Source organism: Protopterus annectens, chromosome 5.part0 (genome assembly GCF_019279795.1).
Source record: "Protopterus annectens isolate FY-2018-M chromosome 5.part0, PAN1.0, whole genome shotgun sequence".
Lineage (NCBI taxonomy): Eukaryota > Metazoa > Chordata > Ceratodontiformes > Protopteridae > Protopterus > Protopterus annectens.
The window spans coordinates 385,603,841-385,624,758 of record NC_056735.1 but is presented as its reverse complement, the minus strand read 5'-3'; the positions used below and the strand labels follow the sequence as shown (position 1 = coordinate 385,624,758).

General features: G+C 37.3%; 1 protein-coding gene across 1 annotated transcript in view; it reads right to left on the bottom strand.

Annotated features, from left to right (window-relative positions):
* DPT (dermatopontin) overlaps positions 1-20,918 on the bottom strand; it is a 162,749-nt gene that overhangs the window by 136,057 nt on the left and 5,774 nt on the right. The window lies entirely within an intron of this gene.

The window sequence follows — 20,918 nt, the reverse complement described above, 5'->3', positions numbered from 1 at the left end:
AGAAGGTTTGTAGTCTACACTCTTATGGGAGGAGAGGCTAAATTCTGCCCTTCTGAGTTGGGAATTTCTGGTTAAAGGCTTATTGTGCCTGCTTATTTGATCTATTTCTTTCTGAAATGTGTGTGCCTTGTTTGCTGTAGCCCAGACGTTAGTAGTTTATTGGCCATTTTGAGCTAATTTCTATCTTCTATCTCTTTTATTCCCCTCCTATAAAAAATGCATTTGCGCGGTTTTGCTCACCAGGCAGTGCCAGTTAGCTAGGGTTAAACTATTCCTGGCTCCACAAAGTCTACTCTTCAATTTTTCCCTTGGAACTAGACAAACTTTCAACTTAAGCACTCAAACCATTAATTTCACAGCCCAGCACTTGCTCAAAACTCATAGCAAGCACTAATTAACCCTAGCACTAGACCCCCTTATACTGTCCAGAAGGACAAGGCTCTCTATTCGTCCCTACCAGCTAATCAGTAAAACAGCTCACTTTACCTATTCAGGCATGTCCAAAGGGCAGTTTCAGGTGTACTCTCCAGTCCAACTGGTGAATCTGGGCATTTTGAGGCAATGTTACAACTGCCTCATGTACACAGACAACCCTCTCCTCCTACCATCAAACACTAATATATGAGGGAGATGCAATTATACAGCCAAACTGGAGGCAAAGCTCTCTCAAGCCAAGACTGGAACTGATAGTCAAGAGGAGAAGGAATATACTTGCAATACACCACCAGTCTCACATAGACCTACTAAACCAACACCAGCAAATAACACACATAAATACATGAAAACATACCCGGAGGCTCTAAATAAAAATTGGCAAAAGCAACAGAGACCTCCAAAGCAGACACCCAAGCAACCTCCACACCCCATCACAAACCATCTCGTGAAACAATAAAGGCTAGCAGCAAAACCAAAAGCAAAATCTAGCACAGCACCAAGAGCAAAGGAACCCAGCGCCAGCAGAACAGCAAGGAGTCAGTAACAGACTTAATACAACAACAGAGAGTTTAATTGAAACAACAACAAGCTACTGTAGAAGTAATTTCAAAGAACAAAATCAGAACAGAAATGTAAAGAAAAAAATCAAAAAAAAATGTATCTTAAAGCTATAAAAATGGCAAAAATACTATAGCTATAATTTAATAAAAATACTATTAACTAAATAATAAATAATAGGGGTCATATAAATTAACCAATATGCATAAGTTTTTTGTTTGATGAAGTCATCTGTGATGTGAAATGAAACATACTAACTATTGTTTATTTTAAATCAAACATTTTATGGATTTATATCGTGCTGTAGCTTAACTTAACTACTATTCTACTCTGCTGGTCTACCATCTAGGCTCATGAAACACATACTTCACATAATCAGTGTGCCACGCAATCACAGCCCTTAAGGCAAAATAACATACCCAACACACTAGTAATAGGTGACTCTATAGTCAGGCACACTGATGTCCCACTAACTAGGCTGGACAAGGAGAAGGTTACAATTAGCTGCCTGTTGGGTGCCAGGATCCACCACATAACACAAGCACTTAGGTTGCTTTAGAACAAGTACAAATATGACTCTGTCATTGTCCATGTTGGTGTGAATGACCTGAGATGTACCTCCCTGGACTACATGAAAAGAGACATGGAAGAGCTCTCTGATCACATAGCCCAAGCCAGTATGACCCTGACCCTTAGTAGCATCCTGCCCTCACCAAGAATGATGCCACAGTATAAAGAAAGACTGTTCATTTTCAACAATTGGCTAAGTTTCTGGTGTCATTCAAAGGTGATTCAGTATCTGTCCACCTGGGATGACATGCTCAATAAGCCATGTTGCTTCTCAAAAGATAGCTTGCAGCTGTAACCCTTAGGCTTTTGAATACTGGCAAAAGTTCTTGCCGCCCCCATAGTGCCTTTTTAGGCAAGGATCAAAAGACAAACCCACCACCATAAATAGTACAAGTAACCAAAAACTGAGGGTAATGCTACTCAACGCCAGAAGTCTAAACCTCAAAATGCATGCACTCGAGGCACTCCTCAGTATGGAGAACATTGATATCTGTGCAGTAACAGAAACCTGGTTTAAGGTTCCAGAGAGCATCCCAGCACTACCAGGCTATAACTCATACCATACTTTTCGGCCACAGAACCCGGACTGAAACACAAAAGGTGGGGGTGTATCCATATTCATCAAGGATACCCACACCTCCAGGTTAGTGGCACAGCACGATGCCTCAGTGATCATCCAAGTGCAACTAACAATGGGCAAAACTGCAATCCAAATTGTAGCTTGCTACAGATCACGCACCATGACTCAGGACCCACATTCCGCATTGCTGGAGACACTGGAAAATATTAACATCCTACCAAATGCCCTAATATTGGATGATTTAAATTACCCAAACATTAACTGGGAGGACTACTCAAGTACTAACTCCCTTGCCCAATGCTTCCTAGAATTTATAAACTTGAACACCCTGGATCAACTGGTCAACACCCCCACCAGAGGTGACAACATATTGGACCTGGTCATCGCCAACATAGGAGACCGGTGTTCCACACCTGACATCAAACCCTCGCTGGTTAGATCAGACCATAGACTAATCACTGTGGAAATCCACATTCCGCCCCCGCCACCAATCAAGGAAACCACCATGAAAAACTTTTCAAAAGCAAACTTCACATTACTTAAGAACAAGGTGGAAAGGTTCGCAGCCCCCACGCCAATGGACAATGCTGTCCAAGCTGCTGAAACCTATACAAAGGCACTCTATGAGCACCTGCAAGATTGCATGGATCGTGCTATCCCAAGTAAAACCAAGACTCACTCCTCCAAGAAAAGGAAACTAGTCTGGTGGATCCCTGCCATAAACAAGGTATACAACAGAAGGAGGAAACTAGTACAGAAAAGAGTAAAATCTTTAGAAGGAAAGACATCCCTGATCGGTATCAGCAAGAAACTACGATTCCTCATAAAATCATCCAAGGCTAGCTTTGAAAGAAAAATTGCCAAGGACTCCAAAGATAACCACAAAGCATTCTTTAGCTATGTCAAGAACCTATGTGGAATCTCTCAGATCTGCTCTGAGTTGGTGCAGAATGGCACAAAATACACTGAACTGACTGATATTACCAACATTTTGGCAGACAGGTTCAGTGCTAACTTCACCCCCCCTCTCACCCCCTAAAGGGCCCATAACCATACCAGAAGAATGTAGAGCCCTGGCAATCACCGACACACAGGTTAAAACAGCCCTATCCAAAGCCAAAAATACAGCTTCAATGGGATCAGATGGTGTCTCAGGCTGTGTCTTACACAAGCTCCAAAATGAACTAACCCCTCACCTAAACACACTGTTCAAGCTCAGCCTCTCTACAGCCTACGTACCCACAGAGTGGCGCACAGCAACAGTTATCCCACTCCACAAAGGTGGAGCCACAATGGACCCCGGGAACTATCGTCCTATAAGCCTGACTAGCCTGGTCTGCAAGGCTATGGAGCACATCATCATGGAACTCATTAACAGAGACATTGGGAACCTCCAAACTTTGGACCCCTCCCAGTTTGGCTTTGTTAAGGGCAGATCATGCCTCCTAAACCTGGTGGACTTCTTTGAAACAGTTACCAAGGAATTAGATGAGGGTAAGGAGGTTCACACAGCCTACCTAGACCTCGCAAAGGCTTTCAACACCATTCCCCATTCTGGTATTATGGACAAAATTACCAATCTGAACATTAACCCCTACATCATGAGATGGGTTTCAAATTGGCTCATGGACAGAACCCACACAGTGAGAGTTGCAGACTCTAGGTTCGACTCTAAACTGGTTACAAGTGGCGTCCCCCAGGGCTCAGTCCTAGGACCCCTCCTGTTTGGTATATACTTCTCAGAGGTACAGGCAAGCAAAGGAGGACTTTGGCTGACCAAGTTTGCAGATGACTACAAACTAGGGGCCATAATTGATTCACCGGCTGATACAGACACCCTCCAGAAGGGTCTCACTGAGACGGATACCTGGTGTCAAAATCATGGCCTCAAGCTGAATGCCAAAAAGTGCATAGTCATCCCCTTTGGAAAAAACAAAGTAACCGCGAACTACCACATAGGTGGTAGTCCCCTAAATACTGAAAAAGTAATAAGGGATTTGAGGACCTAAGTAGATAGCAATCCCTCCTTTGGTAATCATATTGCCAAGGTGGTTAGAAAATCCTTCTACTTGGCCCACCTAATCTCAAAAGGGTTCTCATCCAGAACAAAGGCGGTTATTGTGCCTCTCTACTCATCACTTATTAGACCCATTATAGAATACAACGCCCCATTTGGGATGTACCTTACAAGACACCTGCAACAGCTGGAAAGAACACAAAAGTACCTCACCAAGAGGATTACTGGCGTTAAACAGATGACCTATGCAGCAGGACTAAAGAAACTCCAGCTGTACTCAGTTGCATACTGCTTACTCAGAGGTGATCTCTGCTTGACATACAAGGCCATGTCCAACCCAGAATTGATGGATATGCTCCACCTAAAAAAAAAAACAAATCCCTGAGAGACACATGCTCTAGGGATATAAACTTTACCACAACGAAAAATAGGATGTGCTGGAGGAATAGATTCCTGTCCCAGAGACTCGCCATGCTTTGGAACAAGATTCCAATATACATCAGGCAGAGCCCCTCACAAGCCTTCTTGAAGAGAAACCTTGACGGGTGGATGGGAAACAGAAAATTTACCCCGGAGATCACTGCAGTGGCTCTGCTGGACAGAGGCGCAGGGAACTAATGGCTCTGCTGGTCAGAGGCACAGGGAACTAATTTAAGGGGGTGGCGAAAGCCAACACACTCTGTTTAGGCTTATAAATGCCCTTGGGCAGATAGCCTAGTACTTACCTATGAACCTCTGAACTTAATTCTGACAGTGCAGTCAACATGGAGGTGTTGCATTCCTGATTGTGCCATCTTCCTGATGAGATGTTAAACTGAAGTTCTATCTGCCTGTGCTGCTGGTAGTTCAGGTGGATGCAGAATATTCCATAGTGCTTATTTAAACAATAGTGGAATTTTCCTAGTGCCATGGCCAAATTGCTTCTAGTTGATGTGAATATCACCTTAGCTCTCACCTGAAAAGAAACTGCTAGGTTAGTGGAAGTAACCAAATCAACAAGCATAAAGAAATGATTAGATGATCTAATTTTCCATGGGGCTGAAATCTATGCCCTAGAAGTAATTGACTCATTTTAATATAGCTCATAATACTGAACTCTGCTCTGTTACCTATTCTTGTGCCATGTGATGTAGTTAGAGAAGGTACAGCACTTTCTCACAAATAGAACCAAAGGGCTAAGAAAGGCCACACCATCGCTTTCATCTCTATATCTTATCACCACCACCTTTCCGGCGATTATTTACACTGTATACAGCATTTTCACATGTACACCATTTCACTGAATATCTAAATGCAGATTTCGAATTAGTGCAACAATAGTAAAGTCCATTATACTTCATGCCAAGGGCTCACTCTTTAGTAAAACATGAAGCATAAAACCCATTTTATTGTACACATATTAATAGAAATTACCTTTTGTAGTAGGTCAAGCTACCCACTTCCCTCATGCAGGGTGTAGAACCCCCTGTGCTACCTATAGTAAAAAAAAAACAACCTCAGGGCACTGTCTTAAAGAAGATGATTTCAAGGGACCACATGTACTCTTTAAACATATGTTATCACATTAACACTACACTTCTGTACAGTCTCAAAATATAGCACAACCTATTTCACTTTCATATAGATGTTGAGTATTGCTAAAACACTTAGGAGAAAGGCTTATTGCACAATATTAACCACAATATTGTCATAATGCCAAACAACAATTCTCAGTATATTACACAGAACAGCAAAGTTCAGTAGACTAAATTACAACCAGTATTGCCAAAGAACAGAACAACAAAGCCCAGTAGGGTGCATTTCTCACCTTTACTGACATAATGCTGAGCAGGAAAGCTCAGTATGGTACAGTACATTACCCCAATACTGCCGCAATGCTTAACAGCAAACATCAGTACAGTACCCCCAGTGCTGCCACAATCCTTTCAGCAAGGTTCAGTATGCTGTATTACCTGAACTACAGCCACAATGCTGTACACTACTGGGCTGAAATAATGTGTGCTCATCCAATCAGTTTAAGATGAGTGCCTTCCACTCAGTGCAAACAATGAGTTACTAGACTCCAAACTGTTTTATGAAAATGTAGTCTACTAGGGCAGCATTCCAACATTCTGTTGGTATCTTACCTTTTGGCATTCCCCTCCTGTGTCTCTGATTCTTCAAAGTCCCAACTTGACAACAGGTCTCTTGATGTGTCCATCTTACTTGTAATGCTCAGTAAACTTTTAATTCCACAGTCCATCTTTTATGTGTTTAAAATCATCTCTTCAGAAGTATGAGTATCTACAATTAATCTGGTCCTCAGCTGGTCACTACACCTTCTGCAAATGATACCACTGTCTGTTCCTCCTACATGAAACAAAACAGAATCTGTCTTTTTCTGCTGCTACATCTGGAATCTGCATTGGACCTTCATAACCATATCTTGGAAGTGGTCTCAGTCCGATCAATCCATTGATCTGCATCTGGATATTTATTGCTTTGAAATTTCTGTAAATGCTGTTTTTTTTCTTACAGCAACACTCAAGTTCAGTTTGATAAGTTCAAGTCTAATTTTCTTATACATGTTAAAAGATAACTCTACAGGCATGAAATTATATAATTCTTCTGATACAATGAATACCATGTTCTAATAATACATAAACACCTAATGTTCGTTTTACCCTATCACTGTAGCTTACAATATAATTGCAGACGCATGACAAACTTCAAGCTATTCCAAATCTGTTTCCACTGCAGTCATGAAGATGCTGTTAACAATGCACTGGCAAAATCAATATATAGACTTTTCCGGTATTGTACTAAAAACTTCCAAGGATTTCATGGTGCTTGTCTAGGTATCTTCTGTTCCATTTGACACAGAACATATTCTTTACATGTGTTAGATGTTTCATCATGTATCATTGGCCAGCAAACTTTCTTGCCAGAGTCTTCATTTTAGCAGTTTCTGGATCCTGAATGAGCACAACACACAATCCTTCAAATGTTATTTTTCTCAGTTTCCCTAGCATAACAAGTCCTGTTCCTCACAGAAGACAGGCTTTTTAAAGCTGAAATCTCCTCCTGTGATATGTATATAGTTGTTAGGCTTGTTAACATTAATCAAGGTTGTGCACTGATCCAAGCATGGAAAGATTGAGTTCAATCACTGCTTAGATCCAAAGCACAATAATTTGAAAAAGAAAAACTTTTTAAGCTGTCGTCATCTCTATTAGGCCAACCTTTTGTTATGACAGCTTTACTTCAGTTTTGTGATGCCATTTCAGATTTCACTTAAATTTCTTGAAAATAGGATTATACAAGAACAACTCTGTCATCCCCTCTGTTACTTTACCAGTAGTTTCTTGTAAGGGCTTTCTTGAGACAACATCAGCATTTCTACATGTGTTGGACATCTCTTAGCCTAGTCATCCTAACATGATAAGATTATACCCATATGGAAACATACAGCTGCCATGGCAGGCAGACTCCTTATTTTCACTAATGTTAACAATGGTATAAACAGCCCTGTGACACAGACATATGAAGTCCTTACTGCACCTTAGATGACCTGTGTTTGATTAGTGACATCAGTGCTGGAGGGGTTGTAGTGGAGGATGGGCATGAGTGGCTGATGTCAGCTTATCCAACCTGGGGGGAGGGATGCAGCCTAGAAGCTCACTGTAATATGCAACTCATAAGCCTGGCTAGATGTCTACTGCTTGAGTAGTGACCTGCTTGGTTGTAAAGGGAAATGTGCAAAAGATAGCATGCACTTCCTAAGTGCAGTCATCATGGAGCCACCAAGGCTGCCGTGAGATAGCAGGGGCTTAGCAGACACTCTCTGGCATGCAGTATGATGCTGTACCACCATCCTTGATTTCTTCACCAACTCCCAGACTGGGATGACCCTGAGGGGGGCTAAGGCAGGTCTGCTAGACCCAGTGAATGAAGAAAGGCTCTAGGGACAGATAATGGTCAGCTGCAAAGGAGGAAAAATATTAACAATAGCATGTAATCAATATGCAGCTTAAATATTTTACCACTTTAGTATTGATGGAATATCTTTATTCTGAAAGTCACTAAGCTTGTGAAAATGTTTTTCTGCTGGAGAAAGTGCACTATAAGCATAAATAATCAGTCTTTCCACATCAACCAGCATCATATGAGAAATCACATTTCCAATATAATTTGGAGACACGCCTAATATTAGCATAAATGATAGCTCATGTTAATAATATGCACCACCTCATCATGTTTTAGTAATTCCTTATACATTGTGAATGAATTCTCTTCTTGGCATTTAAATGACACTAGGTATTTTTCCTTTAACCACTTATACAAAAGGTGTAAATACCTGTACTCTGAATATGGACTAAGTTTTCATAGCAGTTTATTAAACCAAAAAATGCTTGCAGGTCTTATACAAGTAGACAGTAGAGTGTGTATCAAAATTGTGTTTACCTTTTGAGTCAAATAAATTATTCATTTTTTTATTTACTCCATGCCTCAAATATTCCTTTTTTGTATCTTATGTCAAATTCACATTTTGACCACATTAGTATGACCTCTGTAATGCCTTCAGAAATTTCCTGAGGTGCTCGCTCTCAGTATTCCTGTGAATAATAAATCATTGAATATATACAAAACATTTGAAACTGTTAATAAACTTAATAATTTAAAAATAGAAGTTTCAGAATTTACTCCATGTATTGAACAGTTTTTGAGAACTCAGTTCCACCACTCGTCATGGTCATGAACCCTTCCAGAGTTGCTGATGGATTCATTTCAGTAGTAGCTGCTCAGTGCACAGGTGACTTTTAATCACTACGCATATTTAATTGTCCCTTTTCATACTGTAATAATAGGTATGGTCTGATCAATTCACTTCACTGCTAAGATGATGGCTTTTAAATTTCTCAGGAAACAATTTAGCAGGCATTTTCAACACTTCTGCAATCAACTTTAACACATTTGACACATTTTATTTCAAACATTTTATAAAATGCCATCTTGACATTAAATTTCAGCAAACTGCTAATTAAAGCAAAATATTTTCAGTATTATCAACAGTTTCGGTTCAAAATATCTATTCAACATTTCAACAAGTTGCTTTCACCTTTTCATTTGGTCTCAGTGTCTAAACCAAGGTTTAGACTAATGCATACATAGAAGCAGTCATCAACTAAGTAATGTAATAATGTCACTACATGCTTTTCATCAGGAGTGATGCTGGCCATGAAAAAAATATTCAGTTCTTGCAAAACATGCTGACCATAACTTCACAGATAGCTTATATTTGTTAATCTTTCCCAAATGAATTAGCTTTGCAACAATACAAATGACCTAATTATTTTTTACCACTTTTTTTCTTCAGTGAGCTAAATTGCCAAAGAACACACAAACAGACAATTCATAATTTTAGACAGATGTTATTATCTGAATGCTATACTCGTGAAATCGCAGTTTATACAGCAACCTGGCACATGTTCACAGATTCTCCATACCAGCACAATGCTGATATTATAACTCAGTATACTATGCTCTAAAATGTTAACCCTGGGGGCAATTTACAAATAAATTTAACAATTCCTTATTTGATATAATGGGCTTGATGGTTTGTGTCTTACTGATAAGTGACACGAGAACATAAACTGATACCATTATAAGCATGACATCACGTGGTCCAGAAATTTGGACTGGAAAAAGTAATCATCTAATCAAAAGACTTGTAAATAGTTTACTTTTTGAGTCAATTTCCCAGATTGCTGAAAAATAATTGATTGTTTACCAGCATTTTTTTCTAGGATTTCAGATATTATACTGCAACAAAATTCACATTGTATGGCTTAACACAAAGTCTAAAATTCATAAATCCCGTATGCCTGATGAAATTCCATAATATTATGGTCAGGACAGGTGTAAAAGATATTGTGGAGAGTTCTATTAAAAAAGACCACTCATACTTCCAAACATCTTTGGAACAGCAAACATTATGCAAAGTATAATTGTGATTGTAATAGGGGGAGATATAAGATTCAGAGGGTAATTTCAGGGAGCAGAGGGACTGGAACTGCTAGTGCATAAACTCCTTACTAACAGTGGTGAGCTTAAATGCTACCATTTTAAGCCCCCTTACATGCACATCAGTTGCAGTTGAATTTCCATATACCATCCACAATTCCCATGGTGAAAAACACCATTGCCTATCTCACATACTGGCAGTAGCCTAACCTAAAAACAAATTATCTGCCTTCCAAACAGGGCAGCTAATGAATGTTCCCTAATAGTCATTTTTTGCCTGATAGATTAATGTATCTATTACCATGCCAACATGCCACTGGAAATGTTTCTGCCTACCCCTACCTCTTCCTTTCTACTTGAGTCAAAGTACAAGGGTCTGTACCTGTTGTTCATATTACTACTTTTCCATAAAGGGTGAAATGTAATTTTTGTCAGTGGAGTTTTTTGCTATTTTGTTTGTCAGGATACTGCAGGATTGAGAAGCAGTAGTACCATACGGTCTTGTAAAAGATGGACATGATGTAACCTGATACAGAACAGCTATTCTAGGCTTGCCAGGTACAGTTTTACTCTTGGGGGCATCCTTACCAGAAATGCAGTGTTCTGTAGCTGAAATAATAAAATAAATGGGATAATAATCCAGTTATATAAATGTACAGTAGTACATCTAACTCAAAAAATTGTAAAAGTTCATCATACAGTTGGAACATCTGATTTTTTTCTGCAGTGAGGTCTGGTTACTGACCTTGAATATTTTCTGAAATGTCAAAGCAAACTAGTACAATTCTGCATTATATCCTGCTTTGACTATTTTAAGTATTTAGAAAAATAATAGGATTAAATGACAGCAGGAACCATTACACTTTAAAAGCTGAGATGTTAACTTTAGAACAGCATTTGTATACTTATGCAGACAAATTATTTATGGCCTCATATATTAACTGACTCCTTGACAAACACATGCATGTTCATCTGTTCTGTATCACTTCCTAGTAAGTTGTCAGTTAAAGGATACTGGTTTATAACATTTTACTGAAACATTTCAAGTGAACACTAGCATTTAGCTTTTTCTGCTTATTATTACTTCTCAGGGCTCTGTGTAACCAGTACAGAAAATTGTATTACAAGAAGCCATCTGCCAGGTATTAGCAGCAAGTATTTAAAACTCTGGTGAGTCAGACTGTACAGCTGAGACTCTAGTCTACATGGAAGAGAATGACAGAAATCAAAATTTCTGGATTTTGTCATGCTGTTGAAGAATGTCCACTGAATCTCCACAACCTAAATACACACACACACACACACACACACACACACACACACACACACACACACACACACACACACACACACACACACAGCAATTATATTTGCATAGACAGGCACTACTGACAACTGTGCATGGTCATTTAAAATTAGATCTGTGTCTAAAACTGGGTGTTTACTGTGTAAATTCCTAACAACAATAGATCAAAAGGGCATTTTGACAAACAGTTTTAATATATTTGAGTATATTTGTTTATTTTTTCTGTATATAAAGTAGATGGATATAGTTAAGCATTAATTGCTTTGTAATTATTCCTAGATGTGTTCCTGTAGAATTACAAAATTATAATTAAAGATAATAATTAAAGAAAATAATGCATTGTTTTCCCATTTATACTACAACTATTACTTTATTTAATTTTTATTTAGGAATGATGCTAACTAAGTACTGAACAGCTTAATTGACTTAGTATTATTAATAACTCTAAAAACATTCCACCAAGGCACAAGAAGTACTGAAAAACTACAAAAGGTTCCAAGGGATCCTAAGACCACCAGCCAAGTGAGAGTGAAGGGTATTTATTCAACCAAAACAGACGTTCCACAAGCACATTAACATTTCACAAATACAATACATTTTCGTTCATCACAAACTTCATCAGATGTGGACTCCACTGTACACAAAAACAACCATACCATGATTTTTGTGATTGTTTATTCTTCATGTACTTGGAGCATTTACAAAAGGCAGTTTAAGTTCCCAAATACTGTGGCTTGTGGCTCTGGGGGCTAAAGCAAGGAATCATGAAGTTGGAGTCTGCATCTGATGAAGTTTGTGATGAATGAAAACGTATTGTATTTGTGAAGTGTTAATGTGCTTGTGGAATGTCTGTTTTGGTTGAATTATTATTAACTGTTAAGACAGACAAGAAAATCTCACTGTATCATAAAATTTGAACCACAAAACTTACTTGGAACTGTTTTAAATTGTGTCTTATCACAACTTAATGCATCGGTGCATTTTGCCATAATGATGTCTTTAACGGGAGTCAGTATATTAAATAAGTAATTAAAGCTTTACACTTGGGAATATAAGAACATACAGGATGTATTCTACTGTACCAATTATTTATTACTGCTCATTTTCCATGACTGCTGCGTTTGTTGAGGTATAACCATTGTGCTGTTAACTCTACGATGTGTGCAAGCCACATCAGTTACAAGGAAACAACATTTAAAGCTGCACTTGCATATGTTTTTTTTTCTGTCTTAGTTTAATTGAATTAATTCTGTAAGTTGCAGATGCTACAGTGGCAAAAAAATCAACATTGTTAGGGAAAATGGAGACACAAAATTATGCAATTGCATGACAATTTATGTAGAGAACAGTATTTCACACAAAATTAGAGAAGTTTTGTTATATATCTGAAAAACTATAAACAAGCAGGACCTTGACAAGATAGTGACAGGTAGGCACCAGATAATGACAGGCTAGACATAGGACACTTAGTCCTTGCTTCCCCTCCTCCACCTGTTGGAGTGTTTTCATGATCATGCAGGTTTTAAATGGTAAGTGAAAGTGGGTAATGGGGCTGGTTTTGGTTTTAAAGTGGGGTCAAACTGTTGGTCAGGGTAAGAAGGACAGCACAGGAATAGCAGGGCAGGAATTAGTACAGTGGTATAAAATAGATCTTGTGAAGACTGGTAGAGAAGGGTGAAGGCTGCCAGCCTAGCCAGATAGAATTTTATACATAATTCTATCATTTGTAAATATGAATGTGAATCACAGGCTTGTTGTCTTAAATGAAAAAAAAATGGTGTTACAAAAATGTGGCAACAGTGCTCTCTACTGACCCAGTAAAAGCATGTTGTGAATCTTTGATTTAAAGTCGGCTCCAGTCAGGCTAGATGAAGGCTTCCTGCCTATTGTTTTAAGGCTAAAGTTAATGACCAGAATTTACATGTGGAATGTCCTTTATTGCTCTAAGTATAAGAGATTGTAAATGCAGTTTCTGTCAGCCTGGGAACACCAGGAAAGTGTGGCATGATGTAATGTTTCATCAGAAGTGCAGTTTCAATTTAAACAGAGAGAACCAGAAGGCATTAAGCGTTTTTGTCTTGAACATCCAACTCAAAGCACTCCCTATTGTCTTAAGTAAGTTATCTTAGAAGTGTGTTTTCTTGTAGAAATAGCTAGGACTATAAAGATTAGACTAAGTGTTTTTTCTGTGATGTCAGAACTGTACTACTGATTTATTTTAAGTATTTCTGAGTGATCTCTGAACTCTTGACTAGCACTGTCTGTGTAGTAGAAAGTATTGTCTTGTGGTTTTAATTATTCATTATTAAATATTTTAAAACCTTTTAACTGTGGCTGGTTTGTGCAGAGATAATTTAAGCTCTTAAGAGTAGTTACATGCCTTTGGTAAAACTGTAGAAAGCTACTCTAATAAGCTTTGACTGTTTAGTCACATCTACCAATTGGATAATAATATTGCACAGTAATAACTGGAGACCCTTTTAAGGGCCTTTGGGTAGCTGATAATATTAGTGGGTGGCGGCAGTTGGTACTACCATATAGTCTGGGGGAAAGGGGCACAGCTGGATAACCTGTGCCAGCCTTCCCCAGGAGTGTCTGTGTGGTTGTATAACCTCTTCTCAAAGTGCATGTGTGTGTGTGTGTGTTTGTGTGTGTGTGTGTGTGTGTGTGTGTGTGTGTGTGTGTGTGTGTGTGTGTGTGTGTGTGTGTGTGTGTGTGTGTCTCAGCTACTTGGGCAGGGACATGAAGCACTGGTTGGACAGAGAGGGTGCTAGAGGTTTTAGCTTGCCCACTAGGATGAGACCTGGACCCTACAGCTGTGCCAGTGCAGAGTCTTATTGAGGACCTGGAGAGCAAGGGAGGGACCAGCCCCAGACTGACTGTGATCTCTGTGTGCTCTTAAGGGAAATTGCACTTTACTGTATGTATTTGTTATCCTTTCCTCATATATGAGATGCCCTCTCTGGTGTTAGTGGTGAGGACTGAGGCTCCTTGATTGCCGGGCCAGGGCATGGGTGTCACAGGTGTCATGGGGTCATTTAAGCATCTTTTTTGAAGAGCTATTAAAGAACAAGTGATGCCCTGTCTTGTATATCACTACTGTGAAGTGTCTGCTGCATATGTACCAGTTATTAGATGAAAAAAAGTGTGATGGGACCAGACAGTTGTCCACAGGACTTGTTTGGCAAACAGTTATCGTTCATATTTGTTTTCTTTACAGGCCAGCAACCAATGTGTTTACCCATATAATTGTGGAGGGCTGAATTATTGTGGAAAATATTGATGAAGTACTGTTTTTGAAACATATTGCTATGATTAAATTGTCAAATATAATTGTAAGTTTAGTGTGGATGAAAGTTATAAACCAAAAAATCATATAGGTAATCAGAATGTATACAGAGATGGCTACATACAGAGCAACTAGGACTGGTGGATTCCTTCAACTCAGGCTTCATAATATAGTGGATAGGGACCCATTATCATACAGACCTGACACGGTGGACATCACAGTTATAGAGTCAGAGATCCTTAAGTTATACACTAGGATGACACTGCACAATATTTTCTGTGAATAAGCAGGAAGAAAACATTGGTAAGTTAGAGATCAAGATAAGTTGGGAAATATGGAAGACCACACTGCATTAGGAAAAATTAGAGTGTTGAACTGTGAATTTCCTAGGATTGGACAAAAGAAGAGACCAGACAATCATTCAGTCACAAGAATATGAGATGTTCTGGTGGACAAAGTTGACACTCTTGGTGAAGTGGTTGGAGCAAATGCCTATCTGGTGAAGTGATAAGATAACTTAAGAAAGGAGTAAAAGTGTGGATGACTAATACATCCAAGGAGGTGATAAACATTCTGTGGAGTTTATATTGAATGGTTCATAACAAAATAAGCAGGTTAGGGGATACTTCACCTGGCTATAAGACAGTTGGTATATTCCACAAAACCAGAGTTATAGGTAGCTATTGCACTTGGTTCACCACAAAAATGTTGTGAAATATAGAATGCATACTCCCACTTCCAGAGTTATGGGTAGATATAGCACTTGGCACACCCACAAAAATATTGTGCAATAAAGAACGTATACTCCCACTTCCAGAGTTATGGGTAGATATAGCACTTGGCACACCCACAAAAATGTTGTGCAATATAGAACGTATACTCCCCACTGGATTTTATGTTATTTTACACTTGTTAATCGAATAGGTGCATTGGTCTGGGGACCCTTTTCAGACATAACCCTGGCCAAGATGGTGTTAGTGTTACAATAGCAGTGAAAAATAAACAGCTGAGGTTGCATAGCAAAACCTCATGTTATGTACATAGCATATTAAAGGTGCTATTACATTCCCATACATTGCCTATCTCATTAAGGGTATTATTGCCTTTGTGAAACATAGCAGCATATCAGACAATGGAAAAGCCAGGTGTTTAACACCTATTCAAATAAAATATAATATTTAATGAAACAAGAGAATTGTTAGATTTGGGGTAAAAAATTTGCATTCAAAAAAGTAGAATTAAAAGAGAGTTAGCTAGATGTGCCTTGGGATTATTGATACTTTAGAATAGCTGGGCTAGTTAAACTGAGATAATGGTAACGTTAAAGTCAATGTATACACACAGTATACAGAGGCAGCAAAGAAGTAAAATTGTTACTGGTTAGAAGAATTTAATAACAGATTTTGAAGTTGTCAAGTGGTATAGTTTAATAAAGGATGTTAGAGATTACTAATTATGTACATATTGTAATAGGTCCATCTATTTCATTCCTGAGTGTTTTTAAGATTTCAGAAGTTTTCACTAGATTACAGGAGTTTTAAATATTTCATAGAAATGTGTTTCAGATAGCTGGAACAATGTTGTGGAAGTTTTTTTTTTTTTTTTTTTTTAAGTTCTTGTTGAGGTGCATAGTGGTCTGCAAAATAAAAATGCAATGTTGTCCCTTGAAGTATGTGTATTATTTCTGATCTGTATTTTTTTAATGTGGGAAGTATTCTTTAAAGTTGGAAAGTAATTATAATTGATTAGCTTTAAGGGTAAGTGTGTTTAGCCTAAAAGTAACAGTGATAGGTATTGTTAGTTCTTAGTTTTATTAAAAGTTATACAATGCTCCCCATTATGTCAAATCAGATTTGTTTTTGCTCTCTGTATTGTGTAATATGTTAGTGAGTTAAGGTAAATGTGGCCTACTGATGGGAAGATACTATTATGGTGTGAGGACATTGTTGTCAATAGCTTGCTGAACTTAATGTGAGATAAGAGATTTTTCATTACTTTTAGTTGAGTAAGTATTTTTTGTGTCTGAATTCCCATATGGGGATAAAAATGATTGAGTCTTATCATAGTAATACCTAGGTACTTTTATTTGATAACAGTGGCTCATTTAGCATAAACAAGTTTTGTTTGGGATAGCCTCCTCATTGTTCTAAGTAGTGTTAAATGTTGACTTTTTTGGTGTTTAAACATAGCTCAGTTTTTTAGCCAGGCCCATGAATTAACCAGGTCTTCTCTCCACTCCACGTCCCAATTTTACAAGATATTGTTTAATTCCTGAGATTAGGGGATTTGTTCACATATTTTTTTTTCAAATATCTTTGGAATGGGGTGGCACAGTAGTGCAGTGGATAGCATTGTCCCCTCACAGTAAGAGGTTCTCTGATTCGATTCTTAAATGGGTGCCTTCTGTGTTGAGTCTGCATGCCCTCCCTGTTCTCATGAGGTTTTCTTCTGAGTGCTCCGGTTTCTTCCCACAGTGGATTGGACACAGTGGATTGGACATTCTAATTTTTTTTTTTTTTTTTTTTTTTTTTTTTAGTCTGGATGCTTTGCAGAGTTAAGTACTAATTTGATAGGCTCAAGTGGATTGCAAATATACTTAATGGCATCAAGTTTTTTAAGGGGATGCATTTTAGATTGTTTTTGTTTGAAAATGTTTTTGTGTGCATATTTTTAATTGTGTTCTAGTTTTTGGCCCAAATAGGATTCTTTCTGCAATACATATTTTCTAGTGTTTTGTTTTATTCTGGTAATGTGTCTTTTAAGTTCTTATAAATGGTGAAGCGTTATGTTACTAGGGATCTTTCCAGTCTTCCAAGGCTTGTTCCAGTTTTAATTAGCTGTGTGAGACCATGGGTAAGCCTTTGTGATTGTTATCCCTGTCTTGAACAACTACTAAAATGTTTTAGAATATTGTATGAGTAGTAATAAGACCAGTTTGTCATTGTGAGTCCTTTTAGTAAGCATCTTCTGATGACTCAGATACATTTCTGGTTATTATACATGCTTGGGAAAGCTTATTCATTTTTAAAGACCAGATGATTAATATGGAATTATGGCTACTCGATGAGCTGGACAGCAATTTTGAAGGTTTGAGCATTTTCTGGAATATTTGCAAAGATTATACCTGAAGCAGACAATTTTAAGTTTGCAAAGTTTAGCCTTATGTCATCTTTTACCTATTGAGACAGATTATGTGATAATATTAGTTGGTTTAGTTATATTTTCAAGCACCCATTATGGTCTATATTTGCACTGCTTAATATTATAACTTATCATGCTTGAGTTGTGTTTGGATTTTGCGTTGCAATGTTTTAGAATAGCTAAACTTCTCAGGAGTGATATATAGCTGAATAAATATCTTAGTATGGCCACCTAGTAGTGTTTGGGCAAGAAGCATTTTTGGTTGAGTACTGTTGTTTATATTACTCTTAGCAATTAATGCTGGAGTGATAGCAGCATTTTTATTTGTTGTAGTACTACACAGAGCCTGTCTACAGTTGATTGTTGATAAAAAAATTGTGTATGCTCAGGAATTTGTGGATATATCCCTGTGTTACCAAGACTCAGTAATGGCTAGCATTTTTGGATTTTGCTGATATAACCATTGTAAAAGTAATTTGCTAATAATGCTAATAATGCTGGCTATGTTTGGGTTCTCAGTTGTTAGGTATTTGTTTTGTGTGAGAGGTGTTAAAATGTCTACTGCTTTTAAAATTATAAAACAATCAAAGAGTATTATTTTTTTCATTCTAATAGAGGTATGCTGGAGGACCATTTTTGTACTAAGTTGTCTTTGTCAAAGCCTTTCTCATTACTGCATGCAGATATCAATTGTAATTTGCACCATATAGGCACATCAACTTTAACTTGCTTGCATTGTTTTATATATGACATTTTGTACTTTCTTTTAGTACAGAATGAAGCAAAATAAAGAAATTTAATAGGTTTACTATTACGGACAGTAACAATAGCAACTTCAGTTATTACAAAGATAAGCAGAAACATAATTAATATGACTACAGTTGTAACTGCTGCCACAACTAAACTTAAAAGAAAAACAAAACAAATTCCCTTGGTACAGAATACATACTTGCAGGCTTACTCTGTATAATCAAGAAAAAAAAGTAAATCTCCATCAGACAATCAAACATATTAAAGTGTGGGCACATCCATGTGCTGTGGTGGCATTTTGTAATCGTACAATTTCACAAAGGGGAGTGGGAGAAGAAATTACATCAGACTCAACAATTTTATCACCACAAACCTTATAATATTCAGGGCAAAGTCACTGAGACAGTCACACTGGAAATTATTTGAAATTACATGAGAAACTAATTTATTTTTTATATGGAGAAAGATGAGTTTGTTAGAAGGTGACATTTTTTGAAGAGGTAACAACTGTACTTCATTTAAATAAGGAAGTCAACAATCCTACATAAATAATAAATATCAAATACAATTAAATTCAATCTTTTACAGCTCATTGAGTAAAATACTGGTTAAACAAAATGACACAACTCGCGGAGAGCGGAAGGATTTCACTTGTTTATTCCAGTGGATAAAAACTGTAGTATGTCACAGGGCCCTTAATTGCAGTGAATGCTTTATGAACTATTTTTTAATAGTGGAAAATTACCATTTGACAACCTAATATGCTGATTGCAAACTGAATAACAAAATTACTGCAATAAAAGACGCCAAAGTTCTCCAAGATCATCTGTAAAAATACATACATTGTGCTGTAATAATGATCTCAGCTTTAAAGTCTATAAATGTGGCAACACGTGACTTAAATAAAATTATATATTATAATTACAAAATAAATTGTCAAATCATAAAAAAATATGACACCAACATTAAAACTCTAAGGGCAATGTTCAATAACAATTTAAATTTTAACCAAAATGTATCCACCAAAGTTAGTAAAGCATATTCTCTAAGACATCTAATTTTAAAGGCAATGTGTAGCCTCATCAGGGAGATCATTTTACAACTCACTTGTCAGATAAGTTATTACATTCAACACTGTGTTTCATAGATTCCAAACTACCATCACAAAAAAAAAAAAAAAACTCAGCAAGTTACAGATTTCCTTAATAGAAAACTCTCAAGACTGGAAAATGTGAAGTGTTCAGAAGAACTTAAAGAACTGCTATTGTATTTTGTTTTTCTTTGGTCACAGTTCCTTTACTTTCATTTAATAGTAGGTTCTTGTATCCCTAACAGGACAAAATTGCAACCATTGGGTTTGACTCAGATTTACCTTACAGTTATGGATTTTAACTCAGTTTCAGCAATAAAATAATCGGTCATGATCTGCATAGGTATAAGCATTTTATTTTGAGTAGGGTTCTTAAAATAAAACAGAGATACATGCCACACTGGTGTACTCAGTATTTGTTTTGTAGGTTTCTATAAGTACTGATGCCAAGTTCTTGGTCTGAACTGCAAGTTTATGAACTGTCTGTTAATTGAATTGCATTCTGTGACACAGAAAGTAAAAATTATTAAAACAATGTACTAGTTGTTAAGAATGTATAACATCATTGAGCGCAAGATTATCCCATCATGGCAAAAATTATCATCAACAAATCTCTTTAAAATCCCATACTTGATGTAAAGATTTTGAGAATTAAAAATGACTTGATCTAATATGGGAGAGTAACATTAGTATATGTACTGGTACTGGAGTGTCTTGATCTAATATGGGAGAGTAACATTAGTATATGTACTGGCTACTGGAGTGTCAAGACTGATCCCTGCAATGGGAGTAAATTTGTTTTTAAGATGCCTTTTAACAGAACAAAATTCATCTTAATAAAGTTGATAAAGTATTCCAATGTGTTAGGTGTTACCATATTGCTTCTATTATGTAATTATGCTGTATTGAGGCTAATAATGAATGAATGTCTAATGTGATCATGTTAAAATGCATATTAATAATCTCAACAGGCACTCAAATACTTGATTAAAAAATCACTGCTGCCCTTAATGAAATCATTAATGCATTTCAAAAAAAGTCTAAGCACTGTTTCTCTAAACATGGTGATTGTCCTGCAACCCATCATCTACCAGAAATAACTGATCTTACTGAAGGGCTTGCTAAGTTTGTATGAATTTAGTGCAGCCCATATGTGGCAAACTGGCATATAAATCTCAA